The sequence below is a fragment of the Rana temporaria genome, chromosome 3 (genome assembly GCF_905171775.1).
Source record: "Rana temporaria chromosome 3, aRanTem1.1, whole genome shotgun sequence".
Taxonomy (NCBI): domain Eukaryota; kingdom Metazoa; phylum Chordata; class Amphibia; order Anura; family Ranidae; genus Rana; species Rana temporaria.
In genome coordinates this window covers 148222464-148240052 of record NC_053491.1, presented here as the reverse complement: position 1 = coordinate 148240052, position 17589 = coordinate 148222464, and positions in this window count along the sequence as shown.

Sequence of the window (17589 nt, the reverse complement as noted above, 5' to 3'; positions counted from 1 at the left end):
TGATCACCTGCATGACTCTGCATTATTGCTACTGTCTGTAGTACCAGTTCTCCTCACCTCAAAAATAGGAGAGGTGATCAAATACCACCAAAAGAAAGCTCTATTTGTGGGAAAAAAAAGGACGCCAATTTTGTTTGGGAGCCACGTCGCACGACCGCACAATTGTCAGTTAAAGCGACGCAGTGCCGAATCACAAAAAACGGCAAGGTCCTTAATCTGCATAATGGTCCAGGTCTTAAGTGGTTAAAGCAAGTTTGGATGCCAAACCTAAACCTAATTGAAATCAATGGGAGCTTAATCCATTTTCTGGGCTACGGCCTTGTACACGCGACCGTTTTCCTCGACAGAATCCATCAAGAAACTTGGTGGCAGAGCTTTTCTGCCGAGGAAAATGGTCGTGTGTATGTTTTTTCATCGAGAAAACTGTCGTGGAACTCGATGAGAAAAAAAGAGAACAAGTTCTCTTTTTCCTCGTCGGGAGTCTCAATTTCCTCGTCGTGTTCCTTGTCGGGCTGGTTTTCAACGAGAAACACGTTCGTGTGTATGCTTAGAAACCCGCACATGCTCAGAAGGGTGGCGCCAGTGGAATCAAACTTCCCCTTTATTGTGCCGTTGTACGTGTTTTACGTTTGAGAATGTTTGAGAATGTCGAGATTTTGTCTTGACAGTGTGTACGCAAAGAAAGCTTGTCTAGATTCCCGACAAGCCTAACAAGGAACTCGTCGAGGAAAACGATGTTTCATTTACGACGAGTTCCTAGGTCGTGTGTACGAGGCCTAATAGGCAAAGTTATGTAAAAAAATAATAATGGGGAGAGGGATTGGGGGGTCACTGCCCTGAGGAAATTGCACCATTGCAAAAAAAATGTTTTTAAAAATTCCATTCAGCCAGAAACAGTGGTTTTGAATCGCTTAAAAAAAAATGCATCAAAAATGCCCAATTCCCTTACATAATATGCCTGGGGGGTGCCCTAATCCTGCCTGCGAAGGGGTGAAGGGGCACACCTCTGTGTACAGAAAGTGCTACAGAAGCACTGACATTTATAAAGGAAAAGGAGTTTAAAATTGCTGGCAAAATTCATTCAATGGTTGGCTTCTTGCCACATGCCCTCAACACATGGCTTTGAGAGATAAAGAATTTGATTCTTTTAATGTTCCTCAAGTATAATGGCAGACAATCACCCAAGTAATCCAAGTAATTATGATGCATGCATGAATTGTATGATTATATACGTTGTACAGAGTGAACAAAATTGTATGCATATATCCAGGAGAGGGAAAAAAACACACTGCTCTGATTTGCCTTGTTTGAAAACTGATTTACTCATCTTATTTTTGGCTAACTACATTGAAATATAATGATTTTTTCACAATGGTTTAAACCCCAATTTCACAAAGCTGACTTTGTAGCACATCACAGAATCTTAAGATTTCTAAAGCATAGTGGATGCATGATACTCCTTGTATTCATTTTTTCTTATAAAGCAATATATTAATTGTTCAAAACCTCAATGGAAATTAAATTTTAATCCAGCGATAGGAAAATATGATGCTGGCTAATATTTACCTTGGATTATTAGTTTACCTTAAGGCGTACAGGTAATTGGCACTCCATTCTTTGTGTGTGCGTTGGACCTGGCTTATATAAAAGCGCTTTTCTCTCCATGTTTCCTCTTCCTTTACATTAATTAAAGAGTACTAAAGAGATCTCTTATAAAACACTCATGATTTTCTTCTCTCATTATCTGAATTACCTGACCTCTTGTCTTTCAGTGTACATGCTGATATTTACTAGTGTCTGCCTGCTGGCATCAAGTATCATCAAGTCTGTATGCATGTGTAACTAATGATCACAAGGAGGATGCTTATATATAATGGACGGCAATGAATGATCAGGTGCATGCCATTAATTTGTATGAAAAGCCATTTTTTTTGTAGGGATCCCTGAACCCTGTCAAGCTTTTTTACCATTTGTGTCCCATCTGGAAAATTTCCCTTCCTTTCATCTCCAAGAGACACGGCACGAAGTAAGAGGAGATTTCTTCAAAGTGAGTGGGTATCCCCTCATAGACAGTTATCACCAGAACTGTTTGCCCTTTTGGAAGATTTCTCCTTCCCTTCCCTTCCCTTCCCTTCCCTTCTCCTTCCCATACCAACAAGTTTGTATTACCCATATCTGTACTGGAGACAATGGTAACCTGGACCAATAAAGGAGGGACATTTTTTCAGACAAAGACATCAATAAAAAAAAAAACACGTTTTAAACACTTTGGGCCAGATTCTCGTACATCCGCGAAATTTTGTGCGGGCGTAACGTATCTGATTTACGTTACGCCTTCGCAACTTAGACGGGCAAGTGCTGTATTTTCAAAGCACTTGCTCCGTAAGTTGCGGCGGCGTAGCGTAAATCGGCCGGCGTAAGCTCGCCGAATTCAAATTTGGATCAGGGGGGCGTGTTTTATGTAAATCTACTGTGACCCGACGTGATTGACGTTTTTCCCGAACGGTGCATGCGCCGTCCATGGAATTTCCCAGTGTGCATTGCTCCAAAGTACGCCGCAAGGACGTCATTGGTTTCGACGTGAACGTAAATGACGTCCAGCCCCATTCACAGACGACTTACGCAAACAACGTAACTTTTTCAAAATTTCGGCGCGGGAACGACGGCCATACTTAACATTGGTACGCCGCCCTTATGCCTCATATAGCAGGTGCAACTATATGCCGGGAAAAGCCTAACGTACACTTCGTAACTTTACTGCGTCGGTCGGGCGTACGTTCGTGAATTCGCGTATCTAGCTGATTTACATATTTCGACGCGTAAATCAGCTTACACGCCCCTAGCGGTCAGCGGAAAAATGCAGTTACGATCCGACGGCGTAAGAGACTTACGCCTGTCGGATCTAATGGATATCTATGCGTAACTGATTCTAAAAATCAGGCGCATAGATACGACGGGTCGGATTAGGACTTACGACGGCGTACATGGCGCTGCGCCATCGTAAGTCCTTTCAGAATCTGGCCCTTTATTGTTTAGACTGCATGCTTAGGCACATGTCATAAACATGTGCCCTCAGTATATTAAAGTGGTTTTAAACGGTTTAGGTCAAAGTGCCCCACTACTTGTTATACCCACCCCCATCCTATTACCTACACTAAACCCTCTTCATACATGGGTCAGTTTCTTTCATTCAACCAGTAGGTTGAATGAACTAAACGGACCCAATTCCTACATCCACACATCCACACATTCCTCCATCCACACATCCACACTTTGTCGTATTCTGACAGTGGAGAGACTTCCCTGTCGTCAGAATACATGGTTTAAAATGTCAGCCTATTGCCTAATGAAGTTGATCAGATTGACTTTTGTTCAACCACAATGGCCAAACATTGACTGAAATTCGGTCGGTCCCTGGCAAACTATTCGAATTTCAATCCATGTATAGCCAGCTTAACCAGTCGCTTCAGCTCCAATGAGTAACAATATCACTTACAAAACACAGAAACAGTTTACTGATGCATATATACATCATCTTGTTGTTTTCTTATGTATATATTGTGCTATAAAACAGTTTCTGAAAGATAAAGTTAGTCATGCACCAATGTACAATTTAACAATTCAACTTTTATTTTTATGCTGAAAAACTGTAAAAGAGAAAATTTAGTGGCTGGCAAAATGCATTATGCCGATAAACACTGCAGGCTTTTACCTCTGGAATCTTCTGTGATGACATGTCAGCTTTAGGGTTTGTCCTTTTTGCTTTTATGAATGTATGTATGCAGAACTAAAGGGTGGCCAAGTTCACTGGCAGGTCTGCCCCATAGGCTCACTATGCAAGCCGCTTAGGGCCCCGCAAAGCTGCGGAGGGCCCCCTAAATTACTAGAGGCCCCATCTGGTGAGAAGTCATTTTCGCCCCCTCACCCCGCTCCTCAACTCGCTGGCTGCATGGGAGAAGAGGGAAGAAGTCAGCACCCCCCTGCTTCTCACTTTAATGTAAGATATCATTTCCGACAGCAGAACACCCCCCTTGCTTCTCAACCTTAATGTGACATGTAATTTTCGACAGTCCCCCCAAAGCCCCCCCAGCTTCTCAACTTTAATGTGACATGTTATTTTGCTTAGGGCCCCAGGGAGGTCAGGATCGGCACTGGGCAGGTCTAAAGCTAAAAGACACAAAGATGGGTTCTGTCCCATAAAATCACAACTGGGACTGTATACAGATAACAGTGGAAATATAACAAAGGTTACAAATCTTATCCTTAGAAACTTTCCAGTAATTGTGTTTATAACCTACAAAAAGAGCTGTAAATGTTATTATAGTCTAAGGCCGGCTATACATGGTTCAAAACTAGACTGGTTCAGCAGAAACCAGCCTGCTGATTTCTCTTGCGATTATCACTAGGGGCTGCTATAGCCGCTAGCAATAATTACTGTCTTACCCTGGCGGGGATGGTTTCCCCTGCCTGCCCCTGCCCCCCCCCCCCCCCACCGGGAGAAGACAATTGCAGATTCCCGGGAAAAACATTCCTAGAAAGATTTGATTTAAATTAAAAAAGAGCTGTAATTTAGAATGTTTTTATATTCTAATTTCTCTGGACATTTTATTTTACACTTTAATATCTAGATTAACAGAATGTTCACACCACAGTCCCTACATTTTAATGCAAGTTTGTATGTGTTTGCATATTTAGTAATGTGTTCCATTGCATTGTGTTGTGTTTTCTTCATACATGTTTTGGACTTTCAATGGTGTAGGAATGCATTCAAAAATCACATCGTACTGCATCTGGTGTAAATGGGCTCTAAGGGCCAGATTCTCAGAAGAAGTACGCCGGAGTATCTACTGATACACCGGCGTACTTTCAAATTTGTAGCATCGTATCTTTAGTTTGAATCCTCAAACCAAGATACGACGGCTTTTGGCTTCGATCCGACAGGCGTACGGCTTCGTACGCCTTCGGATCGTAGGTGCAATACTTCGGCGCCCGCTGGGTGGAGTTCGCGTTGTTTTCCGCGTCGGGTATGCTAATTAGCTTTTTCCGTCGATCCACGAAGGTACGCGCGGCCGTCGCATTCTCTTACGTCGTCGCTAGTCAGCTTTTCTCGGCGTATAGTTAAAGCTGCTTTTTTGTGGCGTATAGATAGATAGACTTGCCATGTTAAAGTATGGCCGTCGTTCCAGCGTCGAATTTAAATTTTTTTTTTTTTTTGCGTAAGTCGTCCGTGAATAGGAAAGGACGTAACTCACGTCTAAGTTCAAAAAATGACGTTGGTGCGACGTCATTTCGCTCAAAGCACAGCAGGAAATTTCGGTGTGGGGACGCGGTTCATTTAAATGAATCACGCCCCCTACCCGCCCAATTTGAAATACGCGCGGAGAGATACACTACGCCGCCGTAACTTACTGTGCAAAATCTTCCTGGATTCGACTTAGAGCCAGGTAAGATACGGCGGCATAGCGTATCTCTGATACGCTGCACCAGGGCAATTCTATGTGAATCTGGCCCCAAATGTTTATATGCACGAGGGGTCTTTAAGATTTCCACACTTTTTTAAAATATTTTATTTAAGTTAAAAAAAGTGCAGAATATTTGATCGTTTTACCTGCCAAAATATTTATATTCTTGATTAGGCACTCATGTAATTCATACACCTATACCACACTGCATAGCCATAGGGATGACCTCACTTTCCTCTAGTCTGATGACTGAACAGTGAAGTATCATGACAATGATTGGGTGCTCCCTGTATTCTCACCTTCTCTAAGTAAGCTCCCAGTGATTGGAAATATATTAGACTGACAGCATTGAAATATAACCTGACTAGTTCAGCTAGCACTCCATCTATCAGAGTAGGAACTGTGAGATGCTGATATAGTGACACATGTTGAGCACCTAGAATAACTGGATTAAAAACAATATTTAACCTTAAATTTTCTGATTACATACTGTATATGTTTTTGAGCTGAACTCCAGGCAAGCATCTAATTACAAAGATGAAATGCATATTAGTAGCTGTTTTACCTACAAAATTATTTGTATTTCTGTCTATTCAGTTCTGAGATTTACATAGCCTTATCACATGGCACAGCCAGCAGATGACACCACTTTTATGACACCACTATCTATGATAGTTAAAGCGGAGGTTCACCCAAAAATCAACTTTCTGTCACTAGATCCAGCATACTGCTGACATCTGCAGTATGCTGGATTTTTTTTTTGTACTTATCGTTTTAGCGGTCTTTCTTCTCCGGCTCCGAGCAGGAAATCCTGCGGGGAGTAGGCATTCCTAAATCAAGCGCAGTTGATCGATGGGCTTGGATAGCGCGTCACGCCATCCGAAAATAGCCGAAGTGACTCTCGGCTGCTTACGGCGCTATACGACACCTGCGCCTGCCGTGTAGAGCTAACTGCGCAGGCGCCGTAAGTTGCAGAGTGTCACGTCGGCTATTTTCGGAAGGCGTGACGCGCTATCCAAGCCCGTCAATCAACTGCGCTTGATTTAGGAACGCCTATACCCGGAAGGATACGCCGTTCGGTGCCGGAGAAGAAAGATCGCTAAAATGATAAGTACAAAAAAAAAACGCTTTAAGGAATAGAGTGGTGTCATCTCTCCACCCCCATCCCACTGCCTGGAAAGTGAAAGGGAAGAAATATAATTATGAGGCTCATTCTGCCTTCACCTTCTTGCAGTTGATTAGCTCATAGTACTGCCCTTCCCTGACCTTTTCTGAGTTCTATTGTACAGAAAATTACAAAAGGCTAATATCAGGTGTCACGCTTACCCCTAACGCAGGTGGTCAGACACTATAGCTGGCTACTGTGTTCTTCACCTATAGCAGCCCTCTTTCCCATAAGGCAAGTAGGCCTACCAGTACTCGGTTGTCCCCAGGTCTTATACACAATGCTATAGTGTCTGGCTTCCATGCCAGTGCAGGCGTGAATTGAGCAAAGTAAACAGGCATTTGCAGCTGGTAGACAGGCAGAGTTCAGTCAAAAGGCAGGCAGTGTTCAGAGAATAATCTTTATCTGGTGGAGGTAATACACAGGGAAAAAAAATCTATCAGGGCAGACATACATGGGGCCTGTGAGAAAAGGAATGGCTGCACACGAAAATATTGAAAGTCCTTTTATTGCATCTTCCCATAAAAGTACAAGACAAACAGTACAAGATAATAGCAGGTCAGGTTGACACGTTTCACACGTACGAGATGTTTGTCTTGTACTTTTATGGGAAGATGCAATAAAAGGACTTTCGATATTTCCGCATGCAGCCATTCCGTTTCTCACATGTATATCTATGGCAGGCGAGCCGAGGAATGCACCCACAAGAGGAGTCCTCATTATTGAATTCACTTCACCTGGATTCACTCGCTGGAGCGGCGTATATCTCTTGCTTTCACAGACAGGGGGCTTGATCAGATATTACACACATTATCACTCTCTACCACATGCATGAGACTGAAGGTTTGGCTGGTATAACAGTGTGGTGTCCACCCAGAGACTGACCACATTAATCAGCTTGCAGGTGGACAGAGAGAAAGGCAGAATGCTAGACACTCCCGACACCAGTTCAAGCTCTGATTCTTATGTAATCTGGACTGTAGGTGGTAACTGCTGTGGAAAATTGTACTTTGTTGTTGCTGCATTATCCTTATGCAGTGTGAAAATGTATCGGAGGTACTCACCAAGGCTGAGATGCTGAGAGTGGCTCCCCTGGAGGTGATACAGAGGGTAAAGGGCACAAAGAGGCATGAGTCACCAGCAGGCTAGGTAGGACTTGAGTGACGATCACTAAGAAAGCTAGTACACCATGCTGTGGTTGGCTTGACACCAGTCTGGAGTAAGAAGCCTGGCTGGGGCTCAAACCCAGCAGATCTGGAAGAAGAGACTGTAGAGAAGTCCTTGAGGGAAGCCGGGGGTCAAACACTGATGATCAAGTAAAAGCAAGTCCTTGGAGATAGCCAGGATCACACACATGGTGTCAGGAAGAAGAGATGAGAGAAAGTCCTTAAACAGGCCGGGGGTCAAACACAGGAGGCAGGCAGCATAGAGAAGTCCTTAGGCAAGCCGGGGTCAAAGTACTGGAGAGGATCAGACCAGGACAGGGTCAATCCGGGTCACAACAGATAATCACAAGATAGCAAAGTACTGAAGCAGGAACACAGGTAGCTGAGAGACAAACCAGCAATTAACCATAGGGCTTAGCAGCCTTTTATAGGCCAGCAAAGGGACATTACATTATGTGCGCTTCAATTCGCATGTGCCTTCACCGGTCTGCTATATCGCGCACCCGAATACGCCGGTGGGCCGTTCTATCGTGCATGCGAAGAGGGTGCCTTGGGTCTAGTAAGTTAATCTGTTGTCCGCTGGGAATTGTTGGGCTTACTTCAAGGGCTCCAACTTTGTCAGCTAACTTCTTTTTTTCTTTCATTATTCACTGGCCAGTTTGCAAAAAAAACTGAGACTGTTATAGCAAATTAGGACTGCCTTTATATACTTTTTCAAGTAAATGCAATTCAGTTCTGTTAACCCCTTTTTGCCCACACTACAGCCGAAAGACAGCTCCAGTGCGGGCTCTCCTGGGAGGGTGTTCATGGCTTTCCTCCTCTGAATGTGCTGTCCATTCACCCCCTGCAGTGTACGGGTAGCGCGCTCGATGAGTCCTTCAGATTTCGCTGATCACAGATCGGTAAAAGGGCCAATCACAGCAGCCCTTTACCATGTGATCAGCTGTGTCCAATGACAGCTGATCATGGGTGTTAAAACAACCTGGTTATCGGAAGAGCGAGAGAGCCAATAACTGGCTTGTGTTAAAGGGACATCTGCACTGATAACCAGGGCACTGATTATCGGTGTCCTGATTTTCAGTGCAGTCCCAACTGTGCCCATCAGTACCTTCTCATCACCGCTGCCTACCATTGCCCATCATTGCCGCCTATCAGTGCCCATCAGTGCCACCTATCAGTGCCCACCAGTGCCGCCTCATCAGTGCCACCTATCAGTGCGACTCCGGATCACTCATGCGATCATATGCATGTTAGAAAAGAGCAAATAAAAAGCCTCCCATGGCACAGTATATAATTATGTGCTAATTTTATTCAATAAAAATTGTACCTACAATATACAAACTTACGGCACAAAAGTAGAAGAAACCAGGACAAAACACTCTCTTATATCACTTCCAGTCCACGACTGCATCCAACACGTGACTTAATCAGGGTCCCCTTGCATGGAGCGTGTGCTCGTGTCATCATTGCGTACCTAAACCTAGGAAGTAGCCTTCACGATTCCCGGAACAGATGTTTTTGATAAGAGCTGTTACTCTTCAGCTTAGCATCTCTTCTTTCAATAAATAATATTTGACGGTTTTACACTATTTATTCTTGTCTGATGTTCCCTTACGTATGTAGCAATACCCCCGAAGGAGCTGCTGGTTTATTTTGGGTCTACGCTCTGGCTATCAACCCCTGAAACTGGCTCGAACCCTCCCTTGGCACAACTGGTATCAGTGAGAATTGGGGACCCCACTGGCTGCTGGGGATGCACAAGATTTTATCACACCACAGTAAATATGTAAATAAATGGTTACCTTGTGTTGTACTGGTCACACGGGATAATATATAGACTGGACACAGATTTTGCACTTAACCAAGGAAACTTTACTTGGTAAAACATAGAAGTAAAAGAACCAAGGTAAAACAGATAGTGGACTACTTACAGGGCCCTGCAAGAGTCAAAAATACTGTACATGAATAAATACAGGTTGAATTACAATGACTATACGGACCTGTGTAAGTGCACAGCAAAGGAATCCCTTCAGTAAGATATATTCCATTGGCACTCTTGGGCTACACACCACCGGAGGGCTCTTAGGGCCCCGCAAAGCTGCGGAGGACCCCCCAAATTACTAGAGGCCCCGTCTGGTGAGAAGTCATTTTCGGCCCCTCACCCCGCTCCTCAACTCGCTGGCTTCATGGGAGAAGAGGGAAGAGGTCAGCACCCCCCTGCTTCTCACTTTAATGTAAGATGTCATTTCCGACAGCAGAACACCCCCCTTGCTTCTCAACCTTAATGTGACATGTAATTTTCGACAGTCCCCCCAAAGCCCCCCCCAGCTTCTCAACTTTAATGTGACATGTCATTTTGCTTAGGGCCCCAGGGAGGTCAGGATCGGCACTGGGCAGGTCTAAAGCTAAAAGACACAAGGACAGGTTCTGTCCCATAAAATCACAACTGGGACTGTATACAGATAACAGTGGAAATATAACAAAGGTTACAAATCTTATCCTTAGAAACTTTCCAGTAATTGTGTTTCTAACTTACAAAAAGAGCTGTAAATGTTATTATAGTCTAAGGCCGGCTACGGGAGGCTACGCCAGTGACGTCACCACGCTCGGGAGGAGGGCTCCTGTATGCCGGCCGGCATTTACATTTTAAACACATGCTGTTTTTATTTCAACTTGCTGTAAGTACAATACTTTTTTATTAAAACTTGTTACCCAGCGGTATTACGCTATATGCATCCTTTTCTTTTATATAATTCCCTGCACTGGAGCGATTGATTCAAAAACGGTCGTGACGCTGTTGGTTTTTTTCCTGTGATCCCTGGGGAACCCAAAGGCCGTGGCTGGGCTATAGCCAACTGCTCTGGTTACTTGCCATCTGGTAAGAGGCTCATTATTCTCGGTGGAGGGACTTCACGATATGTATACATGTCACCGGGTGATTGAAAGATCCACTTTTTCAGCACTAGCAACTCCCTAAGGAACCATTGTCTTTGAATGTTTTGAAAATTACATCAGTAGCTTCTGCTTATGAGCATAAGGACTCTTTTGGACTTTCTGCTAATCTCTGCTTTTTTTAAGTAGGGGTTTATTACTTATTTTAGTTTGGCGCAGCTTTTTGTTTGTTTTTTATGTTTACTGTGTACTTCGCACGTTAGCTGCTGCCTTAAGATCATTGTGTTGCAGCGCAGTTTTCTTTTTTTTTCCGGCTATACATGGTTCAAAACTAGACTGGTTCAGCAGAAACCAGCCTGCTGATTTCTCTTTCGATAGCCGCTAGCAATAATTACTGTCTTACCCTGGCGGGGACGGTTTCCCCCGCCTGCCCGCCCTAAATGGGCTCTAAGGGCCAGATTCGCAGAAGAAGTACGCCGGAGTATCTACTGATACTCCGGCGTACTTTCAAATTTGCCGCGTCGTATCTTTAGTTTGAATCCTCAAACCAAGATACGACGGCTTCTGACTTCGATCCGACAGGCGTACGGCTTCGTACGCCTTTGGATCGTAGGTGCAATACTTTGGCGCCCGCTGGGTGGAGTTTGCGTCGTTTTCCGCGTCGGGTATGCTAATTAGCTTTTTCCGGCGATCCACGAAGGTACGCGCGGCCGTCGCATTCTCTTACGTCGTCGCTAGTCGGCTTTTCCCGGCGTATAGTTAAAGCTGCTATTTCTTGGCCTACATTTAGACTTGCCATGTTAGAGTATGGCCGTCGTTCCCGTGTCGAATTTTAATTTTTTTTTTTTGCGTAAGTCGTCCGTGAATAGGAAAGGACGTAACTCACGTCGACGTTCAAAAAATTATGTCGGTGCGACGTCATTTCGCACAAAGCACGGCAGGAAATTTCAAAACGGAGCATGCGCAGTACGTTCGGCGCTGGAACATAGAAGTAAAAGAACCAAGGTAAAACAGATAGTGGACTACTTACAGGGCCCTGCAAGAGTCAAAAATACTGTACATGAATAAATACAGGTTGAATTATAATGACTATACGGACCTGTGTAAGTGCACAGCAAAGGAATCCTTCAGTAAGTGTTACGGAACCATGAACCAGACGTACAACAAGAGATAAGTGAAAATAAGAAGGCTTTATTGAATCTCAAGCATTAAAGCAAAAGTCCAAACGGATGGTGAACCCGAAGCAGAGTCTTGCGAAGCCAGAGGTCAGGAACCAGAAGGGTAGTCAGACGAAGCCAGGATCAGGAACCAGCAGGGAAGTCAGACGAAGCCAGGATCAGGAACCAGCAGGGAAGTCAGACGAATCCAGGATCGGAACCAGAAGCAGCAGCAGTCTTAGAAGCATGTGAACACAGGAGGACCAAGCAAGGAACAAAAGCCACAGACCTCCTATATATATGAGCCAGGCATCCAGCTCCTCCCAGTGGGAAGGAGGAGCCGCAGGGTGGGAGGCTACAAGAGACCCAGAAACCAAGATGGCCGCCAGCACATGTCAAACGAAGGAGACAGGAGAGAGGTAAGACCATGACAGTAAGATATATTACACGGGCACTCTTGGGCTACACACCACCGGAGGGCTCTGTAACTTTCGTCCAACCGCATCTCTGCCCGGAACAGCCTGCTTAACTCAGCTGTCCACTCCTGCTTCGGTTGTTCCCCCAATAACTGCATTCGTACGTCATACTGCGGCCAGTACCTTACATGGATGGAGGGGAGGAACTTCCCCTGGTGTTGCTGCTCAAGAGCTAGCGCTTCCTTCCAGAGTTGGCAACTAATCACATCCGACCATCCCAGCAGGGCCTCCTCGAATACTGGTCCTCTGTGCTGTATCCGCATCTCTTGTAACCTCCTTTTGAATTCCTCTTCCATGGAGACTGGTATCTGTACCTCTCCTCTCTCTTCAGTTGGTGCTGCTGTGACTTCTGCTGCTGCAGCACCTTTTTGATATAGCCAAGTGGCATCCACAGCCACTATAACCAGGTCTATGATCTCCGGTGGAGGATTAGGACCATACTGTGCCAGTCCTCTTTTAACAGCCCGATCAAAACTTTCTTCCTCGGGTGTCCTGTCTGTTACGCTGGGCCTTTGAGCTCTATCCATTTTGACAAGTTCTGCAATAATGTCCCTTTTCTTACGGTTGCTGGCCGGTCTGCCCCGGCTCTCCAGTAAGTCCATGAGGGAAGAGAGCTTCAGCCGTTCATACTGTGTCTCCATTGTCCTGTGCCCTTGTAGCTGTTCCTACGGCGATGGAATTATCCCACCGCTGCCACCACTGTAACGGTCACCACCGTTTACGATATTCCCATTCTATCGCCCCACGACAGCTTAACCCGACAGTCCGACAGACATCAGACACGACCCATTTCTTTTCCCAGAATAAACGAAACATACGCTCTGTTTTCTGGTTTCAAAATGTATGAATGAATCTTTAATGGTACACTCTCAGCTTTTTATGCAGTTACAGGCATGTTAGAGTTAATCACAGGGACAAAGACACACTCCACCCACACATCACACAATGGGGGGCTAACGAGTCTCCAATACACATCCCTCAGACTTTTTGGCACCGGTCTGACATAATTAACATGACATAATTACTACACCTGAGAAGTCAGATGTTATGACTCTCAACTGTTATTCACAAAACACATTTCTTTACTAAACATAATTGACATGCTAATTCCCTACCCCTGAAAGGAGACATCTGACCTTTCAGACTTAATCAGTACAATAGACACAACACAGTATTAGCATCACACAATGGACAATGGAATGTCTTTCAGGAGCCTATTGACCTGTTGTGGGCCAGCATGAAATCACCTGTAATATGTGCAGATCTCCTGCAATACACAAATTATCAGTTATCAGTCACCTTATGCCCAAAAGGGGCACAGGGTGACCCTAGACCCAACAGTCATTAGTGACGCTGGCACAGGAGTACCCCCCATCCTTCAAAAGTCTCTTGGTGTCACGGGTCATTCCGTTACAGGGATCCTCTCTTTCCTGATGGACGATCTGCACAGGCGTGGATAGGCCTCGAGACTCCAGCCTAGGCTTCCAGAGAGGCGCCTCACACAGGCGTCCTCCTTGGTTGAAGAGGCAGTCCAGAGAGAGCACGCTAAAGACGTTCTCCCCCTTAAATCAACGAGTGACGGCTCACTTGGACAGTCTTCCACCCATCACCATATAAGACCCCCCCAATCAACATTACTTCCCTGCGTTTTTTTCTGCGACCATGGGTTACCTAAAATACTCTGCAGAAACCATCCGGGAACTAAAACCATTTGCCTCTATACTCCCAGTTGTCACCAAAAAAGCTCTAAGGAATGAGCGACTGTTGAGAATCAATCGACGATCAACAGTCAAAAACTACGCGCAGGTACCCCAGCCCAAGCGCATAATATGCGCTTTGGTCAACACAAGATCAGCAGTAAAACACCGACAAGAAATCTATGATTTCATCCTTCAACACGATCTAGACTGCCTCTTCATCACAGAAAGCTGGCTGACAGCCGACTGCAACACCATTCTAGCAGAATTGGTGCCAGCAAATTATCACATTCAAATGCAAAACAGAGTGGGGCAAAGAGGGGGGGGGGCCTGGCGGTGATCCACAAGACTCACCTCTCGATCACCAAACCAGTCCTTCAAAACTCGCTTCCATTCATGGAAACCCTCACTCTGCAGCTGCAAACAAATCCCCAAGATACGGTCCATATGCTACTTTGCTTTAGACCACCAGGCCCAAAAACGCACCTTCTCACGTCATTGACTGAATTCATCTCCACATATACCCTAAACATCAAACACCTTTTGGTGCTTGGGGATTTCAACCTCTGGGCCAACTCCACGCTGGACCCCGTAGCCGACGCCTACATCGACCATCTGGAAGGATTAGGTCTGCAGCAACTAATACAAGGCCCCACTCATGCCTCAGGCCATACGCTCGATCTCATTTTCAAACAAGATTTGGAAATTGACGTCCTGGGAAATGAGCCGCAACCATGGACCGATCACCATGCCATCAAATTCACAATCACCAAAAACGCCAGCCCAAAAAAAACGACAAAACCGGTGACAACTCACTAGATCTCAGAAGAAGCTCCACTCGGAACTCTTCAAAACAACACTAGGGAACAAAATAAAAACAACCCAACAAAAACAAACAGCCACAGAAACACTTGACGCCATCAACAAGGCGCTACTACAGTCAGCTGACTTAGTAGCACCAAAACGCAAAACTTGCATCCGGAAAAACAACTCCAGCTGATTTAATGACCAGCTGACGTTGCTAAAGCAAGAGCGTAGAAGAGCAGAAGCTGCGTGGAAAAGGTGCTCTTCAGATAAAAACCACACCATTTACAAGATAATAACAAAGAAATATCACAAAGAAATCTTCACGGCCAAAACAAATCATTTCTCCAACATCATCGCAAATGCCCTTAACCGCCCCCGAGAACTCTTCAAGCTGGTCACTCAGACTATGAATCCAGCTTGTTTAGAGGCCCCCAATTCTGATTCACAAGAATTTTGCAACGAATTATCGGATTATTTCATTAATAAAATTGAAAAAATCCGTGAAAGTATTCAGCAAAATGGAACCGTCACCAACTCCCCCCCAAATCACAAACCTAATACCCACATAAATCCGTCGCAACCACCAAAGTTCACTCTAAAACCCATTTCCATCGATGCCACTAAAAACATCATCGGGACTCTGCGTAATAGCACAGCACCCAATGATATCATCCCCACTAAACTGCTGAAAGAAAGTGCCGATATACTGGCACTAGCTATCACGCAGCTCATTAACCAATCATTCAAGGAGGGCATGGTGCCCACCTTGCTAAAACAAGGTACAATAAAACCAATTCTAAAAAAAACTACCCTCGATCCCAAAGACCCAAACAACCGGAGGCCCATAACAGCTCTAAATGTCTTCTCCAAGGTAATGGAGAAAATAGTTGTACAACAGCTGCAACTGCATTTAGACACCCATAAATTACTCGATCCGTTTCAATCAGGCTTCCGTCCGGGTCACGGAACAGAAACGGCGCTGCTTAAAATATGGGATGACGCTCTAGAGGCCGCAGACGAAGGAGAATCTTGTCTCCTGATACTGCTGGACCTAAGCGCGGCTTTTGACACTGTAGACCACGGACTACTACTGGCTAGGCTAGCTGAAGTAGCCGGAGTCGCTGAATGTGTTTTACCCTGGTTCTCCTCCTTCTTGGAAAACCGATCACAAATAGTGAAACTGGGGTCTTTCACTTCTGAAAAACGTACGGTGTCATGCGGAGTCCCTCAGGGATCTCCCTTATCGCCCGTATTGTTTAATATCTATCTTCGCCCTCTCTTTGAAATCATCAGTAACCAGAAGTTACTTTACCACTCCTATGCAGACGACACACAACTGTATTTCCGCATCTGCAACAAAAAGGATCATTCTCTTGGACTAGAGAAATGCCTCACTCTAATAGATAACTGGATGACAAACAGTTATCTTAAACTCAATGGTTCGAAAACAGAACTTCTCCTGTTTCACGCTAACCGGAAAAATCACCCCGCGTCAACATGGACTCCCCCACCCATTCTGGGTAAAACTATCACCCCTAGCACCAAAGTCAAAAGTCTCGGAGTCATTTTCGATACCTACATGACAATGGATGCACAAATAGGGTCAGTAGTCAGCGGATCCCACCATCTGCTGCGCCTACTACGCAGACTCACGCCCTTTATCCCGAAAGAGGACATTGCAGTCGTGGTGGGAACTATCACCAATTCCAGACTCGACTACGCAAATGCCCTCTATCTAGGACTCCCCAAGTACCAAATCAGTCGTCTGCAAGTCGTTCAAAATACGGACGCTCGACTAGTGACTAGGAAAAAAACATGGGAATCAATCTCACCTTCACTGAGATCCCTTCATTGGTTGCCAGTAAAAGACAGAATCACTTTCAAGGCACTCTGTCTAATACATAAGTGTATTCAAGGCAACGCCCCCCAATATCTATGCGAAAAAATAAAAGCCCATAACCCCAATCGCATTCTGCGATCCACCAATCAAAACCTCCTCCAGATACCCAAGGCCAGATACAAGTCCAAAGGAGATCGAAGATTTGCAGTCCAGGGACCTCGCCTGTGGAATGCACTACCAACCACCATCCGACTGGAGTCGGACCACTTGGCCTTCAGGAAAAAGATTAAAACCCATCTCTTCTGAGGTCAAGGGGTTCCTTACCCATGAAATGGATACAGCGCCCAGAGGCGATTCAGTTCGCATGTGTTGCGCTTTACAAGTCTCTCTCTCTCTCTCTCTCTAAATTCCTTCCCCCAGCAGGCTGTGCGGGGTGCAAAGTACTCTGGGATTGCACAGTTGCACTCTGGGTATTGTAGTCTATCAATAAACCAGGGCAATGGAGTCTTTATCTCCCTGTACTTTGATTCCCACAATTCCTCACTGCACCAGTGGAAAACCAAATAGAAGGTGGCTATCCAATAATTGGCCACCGGAGGGAGCTGAGTTCCTTCTATATGTGCAAACGGTAGTCTTTTAACCACATAGAAAGTGATACCTTGCTACGCATATGACAATCAAAGGGGATGCTGACTGTATACATCATTGGACACTGCATTCGAGGGTCTGACCTTATGAGTTGAAGTTTAGCCAAATGGATGGTGGTTTGGAATCACACAAGCCCGTTTGACTCTAAACCTAGTGTATGAGAGTACACTTGCTATCGTAAGCGTGCATGGTTTTCATATTGGGGTGAATCATAAAGTGATGTTATGGTTCATGGATTGCTACTCTCTATTTGATCCTTGGATTTTCACTGTGGCCTTT